Raw genomic sequence first — 9,975 nt, forward strand, 5'->3', positions numbered from 1 at the left:
TACATTTTAGAAATGCAAATTATAAATACCTGTTGTATAATTTAGAAAAACAGTGAACGAAATCTTCCTCTAGAAACCTTTACAAATGAATCTGGCATTCTTAACAGTGCATAACTAGTCAAAAGTCTGCCACCATATCTAAATAGATAAAGTCCCGTCATTACTTGCATGCTATTAAACCAGTATATAATCAATTTTCATGCACAAACTCCATCGGCGAATTTAAAGGGTGTGTTCCTAAAACGAAAGGGAGGAGTCTTGAGCATATTCAAGCAGCCATCAATAGAGAATGAAAATGGCAGCACTCCAAGTCATTTACTCAAAAGAAAGCAGCAAGTGACGACTCAAACTCGACAAGAGGGACGGCTTGTTCAAATCGAGCATGCTGGTGGACTAGGGAAAACGAGGCCCAGCTATCGTTTCGGTTACGTCTTAAATAAAACCAAGCAACGGAGTTCCTAGAGAGAAGTGTTTGACCACGAATATCCCTACCTGGCTTGGCGACGACGACCAGAAGGTGAGCCTGAAGTGAAACGAGCTATGGTCGGCCGCCTCGACGTTGCACCGAGCCAGGATCATCGAGATAAAAGTGGATCGAACCCAAAGAAAACTCACCACGTGCTCGAGGGTGTTGGCTGGAGATCGCCGGTTTATGTTGGGGATGGCTGCGTAACGCTTGTCCGAGAACGAAGTTCGGCTCCTGGGTCTCTGCTTTCTCTCAGTCCATCCCTCCGCTCACTCTCGGTTCTCTCTCCGCTTCACCCTTTGCTCACTCTCTCGGATCTCACTCTCTCTGTTGCTCTCGCTGTCTCCAGCCTCCCCCGAAGAACTCGAGAACATAGTCGCCTCTCTCTCCCGCTCTCTCTCCCTCGCTATCCACCTTCTCGGTCTCCCCTCTCGAGCGGCTCTAGCCTCTCCTTGGTTTTCAGCCGCACCCTTCCAGAAGCAGCCACCCTCGAGCTCCCTCTCTTCTCTGGCTCGCTCCTTCTCTCTCTCTCTCTCGAGCTCACCTTCTCACTCTCACTAGCTCTCTCTCTCTCTCTCTGTCGGTTGCTCTTGCTCGGCCGAACAAACCCAAAAAGACAGGAGAGACCCCCCCCCCTTCCCTTTGCCGCCTTTCACTCCCATTTATCTCGTTTCTGTCCCTTTCTTCAAGGACGAGACCAGCTGGCTTCGTACCGCACGACATTCCTGGGCGAACGTCGGACGCAGCCTCGCGTCCTTGCGTCCTTCGGCCAGCGACCCGCTCTCTGTTTTGTCCTGGAGCTAACGTCCAAGCGAGGGAAGGAGGAGGAAGGAGGAAGTGAGGTCAAAGCAACAAATTGAATTGATTTATATACGCTGTGCAGAACCACAAAAGTCTAGAGGGGGCAAGTAGTTGTTTTATGTACTCTATGTTGATATCTAGGGGAAAAAAATTAATTATAGGCGATTCACCCCTGCCCTTCCTTAAAATAAAGAATTTATAATCTATATTGCATAAAAAGTACTACTATCTTTGGTTTCGAGCCCAAGCTCTTTTTCCTGTCCAAGAAAAAAGAAAATTGTAATAATATGTTGTATTCACTAGCAAAGATGTTGATTAATAAGATAAGAACAAAAATCTCTCAAATTAAATAAAAGATGTTTCATCCATACAGGCAAAATCGAAATCTCTAGATTTTCTTTCTCAAATATACGTAAATATTTTCTTTGTTTCTTTTGTTGGGCATAAAAAGTGTATGTTCGTGGGTGATTTTTCTTTTTTCTAGTTTCATATTAAAATAGTAATGGTCAGGACAATTTTTTTTATTTTTCATATCAAGCCTACATAGGAATTTATAAGTGATGAAATTATATTTGTATTTTCATTTAAAAGGCGCAGATCAAATAATGAAGTCAAGTTGCATTTGTCATGTCTTAATAAGTAGACCCTTTAATAGTATATTCTCTTGGATCTTCTCTAAGTATACATCTTTATACGTAGGGCAATCTGTCTTGTTTAGTAAAATATAAGAGCAGGATGAAAGAAGAGTACCAAATGTTTGTTTCCTTAAACATCGTACTCTTGAAAATAGGGAATTACATGTCCTGGTGGATAAGATTGTCAACACAATCAGGATGTCTACCTACAGAGAGGAAAACTAGGCCTTTTTGGATTTGGTAAAAATCTGATTCTTGTGCATCCTTGGATGTATCCTTATGGATGAAGCCATGTTCATTGAACAGGTTGGTGAAAAATTATAGTAATGCATATTATAATCCACAGTCATCAAGAAAAGAAAAATTTCTTGTCCAAATAGAGATTTTTCATTTCAGAACGTATAGCAAAAGAAATATTGAGAATTTAGACTAAGGTTATTTTACAATCTGGTTCATACATAAATTTCTTTCACAGCTCACCTCACCTTACCTCTTAGCTTTTTGTCAATTTCATTTTGGTAATAATCTGTCACTTTTCACTCTTTATTATTTTTGTTTCGTCAGTGCGAGGTCGGCAGAATAATTTTTCAAGTTCCTCTTGCTGATAGGATCATATTTTCCTACACAAATTGGAAGATTGGAGCGAAAATAAAAAAAGAAAAGAAAATAAAAGAGTCCAGATCTCTAAGATTAGATGCAAGCAAAATGAAAGTGGCATATGCTCTATTACATTGAATATATTATTTCTGCAATTAGGATATATCCGCTCCCTCAGGTAATCCAGACCTTCTCTATCAATCAAATTCATTCCATTCCAACAAGTGGATTGACCTTATCAAAAGAGGGACCCGCAAACGACTTATTTTAGTCCATGCCTTTGGGGTTATATATATATGAGGTGAGGCAAGTTGTATTGCGTCCACCTATTTTCCCTTTAAATTAGGGAAGGCTACTTTGTCTTTGTCCTTGGTGTTTTAATCACGCTTGCCCAGCTACCCTTCTTCAAGGTGATGATAAGAGTTCCTAAAACTTCTTATATTAAAAGGGTTGTGCTAAATAATCTTGCCGATTTTTATTGGATGCTAAAACCAAGCCACTAGCTTAAAACAATCGTTTGTTGTTCGTAGCTTTGTTTAGTAGGGGTTAAGCAAAAATGACTGGCAGCCTCTAAAACTTGAATCAGCCTGATTAATCTCTACTTAATTAGATGCTTACATTAGCTAAAATAATTCTTTTTTCCATGTGCTTTTTATTATATTTTATGGGATTGTGTCATGAATGGAAGAAGGATATTAAGATATTGAGATAATGACACCACAAGTATCATAATTTTTGTGCGGTGCTCGCCTAAGTGCTAGAACATTGGTTTTCGATTACTTGAGTGTCATGACTTAAAAAAAAAAAAAAATTCTTTCCTTTAGTGCCATAGCTTTTAATTGATCATTCGAGTGTTGTAATTTTCAAAGAATGTTTACCGTGAGTGCCATGTCACGTCGGATTTCCTTATTAATGAAAAATTACAACGCTTAAGTGATCGATTATGACATTTAAGTGATTGAATAAAAAGTTATGGTATTTAAGTGGTCGTTATACAAAAGTTATGACACTTTTAGTGTCTTTTTTCTTCTAATACATTTTAAATACAAATCTCACTATGTGCTTATTCTTGATTGGCATATTTGTTTTGTCTAAGTTTTTTGAGAAAAATATAACAAAATACACCTTATTTCTCATCCCATGATCACTTACCTCTTCTTTTGAAGATAATAAATATCTACACGAATTCTACCATTCAAAAATCATTTTTTCAGTCTGCTTAAACCGTAAGGAAGATGCTAAAATGAGTTTACATGGAGGGGCAAATAAATGTTGTCAATGTGGGGTTTTTCTTGGAAGTATGTGAATGATATTTATCAAAACGAAGATATGTGAGTGGCTATTAGATCAAGAGTAAGATATATTTTTGATATTTTCCGTTTCTCGAGCAGGCCACAGCTATATATTCTTGCTGGATTTTGTTGGCCTATTCCGAATCGTGAAGTGAAAGAAGACGGAGATGCAGCAAATGTGGACCAATAAAGTATTTGGAGAATGGTGGTCGGATATTTTTGGCTAATGTGCTCTGCAACTTTATGGTCCATTCCGTTGTGCCTGTGAATTCTTTCCCGTCGGCTGGTTTCATGGTGGGTGAATACTTTAGATTCATGGGCCTCGGCAGTACATGACGTCCTTAGTAGAAAGTAATTCTGTCCACCTCTCGCCTCTATAAATTGCCAATTTCCGCAAAATTGGCCACTATCGAAAGATGAAAAGCATCCCTTTTTGAAATTCCTGCTATCTAGTCTTACCATTTGAGCAGACATCAAAAGCGTCACTGACCACAAAGGAGGCTATATGCATGCTTTTTGTTCGCATATGTAGTGGTTCTTTTAAAAAATAGAAAAGGAAGATAATGTGTCCCCAGAAGAAGGTCCGGCCGAATTTATCTTGTGCTCATCGTCCAATTGGAAAAAAAAGGGTTTTGGTCAAGAATTTTTTCCAAAGGAAAAATAATGTTCTAGCAGAACAGTTCTTTTTCTTGATAGTTTCTTATTGCACCAAAGAGATAAGAAACTATTGATTGAGATCTTATCTTTCTTACACGATAAACGTGGGTTAAAGTTGAAGATAACAATGCCTCCATGGAAAAATGGATAGAACTTAATTACTTTCCAGGTTAGAAAAACACTCGGGTTTTCCTAGCCGGTGGTTGGCTGAAAAAGATAGAACTTTGTCCGTGGTTTTTACTTTGTCTTTATCCAGAGCCGTGTCATTGAGAAAATCCAGTTCCATGTTTTTACTTATTCCTTGCCCATAAAGAGCGATGCAGCCCTTTACATCTGTGATCCTGCTGTATTCGGAGACTCTGTTCCATTAGTGATTCCAATACCATTAACGGAGGCGAGTCAGAAAAGCAAAGAGTTGCTTGCCAGTTTGCAAGACTGAGGTCGGCGAGGAATTCCTAGAAACCGCGAGTATAAACCAGTCGGAGATAGGGTTTCCGTATTAGCACTTGGGGTTTCTCATTTCGAGTCATCCATATAAAGCAAGCAGACTAGCCACGTTGGAAAGAGAACTTATCTTCTCTGGAGCTTATAGATTTGCTAGTTTCTTGTCGTAGTCAGATAGAGAACGAAGGAGCATTTTTGTAAGGCGAGCTAGCATGGCGATTAACGAGGACATTGAAAATCAAGAAACCGGGGACAGAGAAGGAGTAAGAGAGCGGCTCCTTGTGCCGCTAGAGAAGGACCGAGCTGGCAAAGATGAAGGAACCAATGAGGGTTGTCCGTGGATGGTCTATTTCACCACATTCGTTGCGGTTTGCGGTTCCTATGAATTGGGGACCTGCGTAAGTAGGAAATGCAATTTCTTTTTGAAAAGTCCAGGTCCAGTAGTAATGGTTAAAATGAAAAGGATGTGATTAATTGAATCTAATGAGAAATTGTTTCATTGGATTTTCAGGCAGGTTATTCATCACCAACTCAGGATGCTATAGTGGAGGAACTTAGTCTCTCTACAGCTGAGGAATGTCGAGTTTACCTGCGAGTGTTGAGAAGCACATGTCGTGTTGTCTTTGTTCGTTGCTTCGATTCAACATCGGACTTGTCACTGAAGGCACCCATATACAAGAAAATCAAAGTAATGATCTGCTCATATTCCGGGTCCATAATATGGACGAGTTATATGATCAAAAACTTTATAAACAAGACTCTCTCAAAAATAAGGATGTTGGCTTTGAGGTAGAGATACTTCTTTCTCTAGACATCTTATTCTTTCTGCATTGTAACGAGTGAAATGTATACCGAATTTTCGCATCGAGTTCCATTGTTGGACACCTCAGGACAAGAAAACCAAAAAATGGGGAGATTTAGATTGGGTATTGTCAGCTGAAAATTGCGACTGCATATCATTCAGGTTTCTGATCGAAGTGATAGGTTTGTTCAGAATAGCTTTCCACTGAGATACTCGGACATTCGGTGACTTATAGCATTGTTAGCTAGATGGAAACTGAAGTTCTTTCTCTCACTGAACTCAAGCTGATTTGCAGTTACTCTTTATGTGTCTTTCAACAGTATTCAGTCTTTGGATCCATACTGACATTCGGTGCAATGATTGGTGCAATTACCGGAGGACCAATCGCTGATTTTGTCGGCCGTAAATGGGTAAGCAGCAAATGAGTGCATCGTTCACAATGTAAAACAGAACAGTGTTGTTCAAGACTCTTTGAGAGTTTTAGCTTTGGGATTTAGTCATATCATGGAAGGAGGACGTGACAACATAAACATTTGCCTCAAAATGCAGACAATGAGAATAGCGAGCGCTCTTTGTGTAGCAGGATGGCTTGCTATTTACTTTGCTGAGGTGTGTCCATATCCTATTTACAAGCCTAATCATACATGAAGATCGATTAGTTGCGTAAGAACTTCAAGTCTCATCAACTCTCTGTTCTGTTTTTTTTTAGTGAATTAGGGAGCACTTGCTCTGGATATTGGAAGATTGGCCAAGGGATGTGGAATGGGAGTCTTTCCTATGTAGTAATTCCTCACTTCGTACCACACACATTTGATGTAGCAAGTTGTTCTACGACAACATGCTGGACTCGATTCACAGTGACAGCATGAAGCTCTCTCTTCGGTTTAGATTGGTTAATCTTTTTCTAATTTATGTCCAGGTACCGACATTTATAGCTGAAATTACACCCAAAAATCTCCGTGGAGCTTTGACTGCTGTCAATCAGGCAAAGATTTTGTATGACCATTCTCGGTTAAAATTGCAAGCGTGGAGCTATTGGCAAAAGGCCTTAGCTTGTAGTAAATTTTGCCCTTTTGCAAGTGCAAGATGGTGTATATATGTACATCCTACAGAACCTACTAGGCCTAACATGTCCTCTTCTCTCCACAGCTTATAATCGTTGCTGGAGTGTCTGTTTCCTTCATAATCGGGACAGTATTAGCTTGGAGGGTTTTGGCATTAATTGGTAAAACAGAAAAAGTAGCATAATTCAAGTTTAGTGCCAATGTTGCATAGAAAAGTCCAAGTCTGAAACCACCTTGAACATCTGCGGTTTATGCAGGTCTAATCCCCTGTGCAGTCCTATTGTTCGGCCTGTTTTTCATTCCAGAGTCTCCTAGATGGCTGGTTACAAATCAAGATGAACACCAGACTCTTCATATCTGAATTGTTGGAAGAGAGGGATTTGTAGTGTTAGAATGAATTTTAGGATTCTGCCAAATGCAGGCGAAAACGGGCCACGAAAAGGAGTTTGAAGCCGTGCTGCAGAAACTCTGTGGAAAGGATGCGGATATTTCTGAAGAGGCTGCTGAAATACAAGTAAAAGGCTTTAAGTCTATACTCGTTTCATCTTAGTGCCTCAACTTTATAAGTACGAATAGCTGACAGAATGATCAAATTTGTTTTTCTTGACAGGACTACATCGAAACTCTTCAACTTCTCCCGAAAGCCAGCATTCTCGATTTATTTCAGAGAAGATATCTTAGCTCTGTCATCATAATCTTCTCTCTGTATTTACTGCTATGTATCCAATAAAGTCCCTCCTTTGTTGCTTTCTTGGAATGCCCTGTGGATCAGGAGTATGCAGTAGTTGTACTTTTGGTGATATTTCCCATTGTTGTTCTTTTTGCTGACAAATTTGTTGAATTTTGGCCAGATTGGTGTTGGATTGATGGTCGTCCAGCAGTTCGGAGGGATAAATGTTGTCTGTTTCTATACAAGCAATATTTTCGAGGAAGCAGGTATGAAGTTCATAGCAAGAAGCTCTTGGGCACCACAATAATGAAACTATGCATTGCATTTTATGATTCCAGAACGGATAACCAAATAAAAAGCAAAGCAAGGGTTCCAATTTATAAAATCCAGTTAATATTCGAATGCTTTTGGTCTACTTAATTATCACTGAATGAGCTGTTCACATAATATAGTGTTGAATCTCACAAGCAAGGTATTAGTCTCGCCTCTATAATCGCATTTGTACAATCTCCTCAGGTTTCTGCTCCAGCGTTGGAACCATAACTTATGCAATCCTCCAGGTCTGTAATTCTCGCCCTTTCCTCTTTGCCGGGGATCTAGTTTTATACACGTCACGCTTAAAGAGTAAATTTTTGCAGGTTATTGTCACGGCTATTGGTGCTGCACTGGTCGATAGAGCTGGAAGAAAGCCCCTTCTCTTGGTAAAATAGATGAAAGTCGCTGAGAAATCATGTCTATAGTAACAAAGCTTTTCTGGTTCTGCCCCTTTCGCGAGTTCTGCAACTTGAACCATAACCTTCTTTCTCTCTCTCTCTCTCTCAATCGCAGATCTCGGGGACAGGATTAGTCCTGGGATGCATGGTAACTGCCCTTTCATTCATTCTAAAGGTAAATACTATCAGTCCTGGTGTCTTCCTTCTGCTTTGCAATGCTTGTCAACCAGTAATTTTTTGAGAATCTTCCAAGCCAGGTTCATGATCTGGCAGCTGATGCTGTCCCGATACTTGCAGTCACCGGCATTCTGGTAATAGTCTCACCTGCCTTGATCTCTTTCTGGCTCTATCCGGTTGGCCGCCACAACAACTCCCCACTATAAATTTTTTGTTCTGTTTTTTCCCAATGCTCAGCTAAACATAGCAGCATTTTCCGCTGGAATGGGCGTGGTTCCTTGGGTTGTGATGTCCGAGGTAATCCTAAACATCCCCTGCAGTTTCATGCTTATCAAATTAAAGGGTCGTTTCCATAACTGGGGTTGTTACGAGTATTTCAAAAACTTTTGCCAATCATGTAATGTGTTCTTGGTGTTCAGATTTTCCTCATTAATATCAAAGGAGCAGCTGGAGGGTTTGCAACACTAGTAAACTGGTTCGGCGCTTGGGCAGTTTCCTACACTTTCAACTACTTAATGAGCTGGAGCTCCTATGGTACGACCCTACTGAAAACGCTCTTTGAACTGTTGCTCTGGCAGGAGCTCGATAAACATTTGTCACGTTGGAACATGAGTTGTTGCGCGAATTCAACCAAACTACAGACTTGAGACCTAGCTTTTCCCAAAAACTTCAATCCTATTTGGAGCTGGAGGTGTCTGTCACTCTGTTATTCACGGTCTCGAATGCATATTCAGTCCATTTATTTCAATCAATGTGTTACAGCAACTTCTACCTAGATTCGAATATCACGAAAATTGAGTTGACGTGTCATTTAGAAAAGAAAATAAGTGAAGTGGGTCTTTCTGCAGAATGATTAATAGATGGGGTAGAAAATATTAAAGCATTCTTCCCATGAGAAAAATGTCAGAATATGCTTCCGCAAAACTTGTCGAAAGCAAATAACTCTGCCGTCTTGCTTCACAGGTACCTTCCTTCTTTATGCAGTGATTAACGCCGCAGGGATGGTGTTCAAGATCCTGGTGGTCCCTGAAACGAAAGGGAGGAGTCTTGAGCAGATTCAAGCAGCTATCAACAGAGAATGAAAATGGCAGCACTCTTCCTTGTAGTCCCATTTGAGCTCACATGACACGTGCAATGCCACACATTTGGAGATGGAAAATGATTACGAAGCAGGTAACAACATCTTTTGTTCGATAAAATGACGTTATTGTTGAGATCTGTCAGTTCATTCGGTTTTATTGCGGGAAAGAGATGGGGTTATTTTGCAGGAGAGTGAGTGATTGATTTACAAGAATAATACTTTCAATTGCTAGTGAAAAAGCATGTACTGCTTTATTTTAATGAATGTGATTATTGCACCTATAGTCTTCGTGCATGTTGGGTAATGACGAAGCAAGTGACTTTCAAATCAAGGCTCGCATCCATCTATTGCTGGTTGAGAAATTATTGTATGGCCTTTATTCTTTTCTCGTAATGTGCAACGATAGTCTTCAGTGCCATTATTAATCTTTTCAGTTACAAATTTCATTTTTGTCAAAAAAGAAAAATCTAACTATGGCACCCCTCGAACGGCCCTCCGATCCACTTGGGTCGCAACAATCCACTTACCTTTCAACTGACCTGATAATATATCACTCTGATACCATAGAATTATAGT

The 9,975-nt window shown here is 39.9% G+C and overlaps 1 pseudogene; it reads left to right on the forward strand.

Annotated features, from left to right (window-relative positions):
• Positions 1-4,657: 4,657 nt before the first annotated feature.
• On the forward strand, positions 4,658-9,689 carry LOC120286321 (annotated as a pseudogene).
• Positions 9,690-9,975: the final 286 nt, after the last annotated feature.

The sequence above is a fragment of the Eucalyptus grandis genome, chromosome 8 (assembly GCF_016545825.1).
Source record: "Eucalyptus grandis isolate ANBG69807.140 chromosome 8, ASM1654582v1, whole genome shotgun sequence".
Classification (NCBI taxonomy): domain Eukaryota; kingdom Viridiplantae; phylum Streptophyta; class Magnoliopsida; order Myrtales; family Myrtaceae; genus Eucalyptus; species Eucalyptus grandis.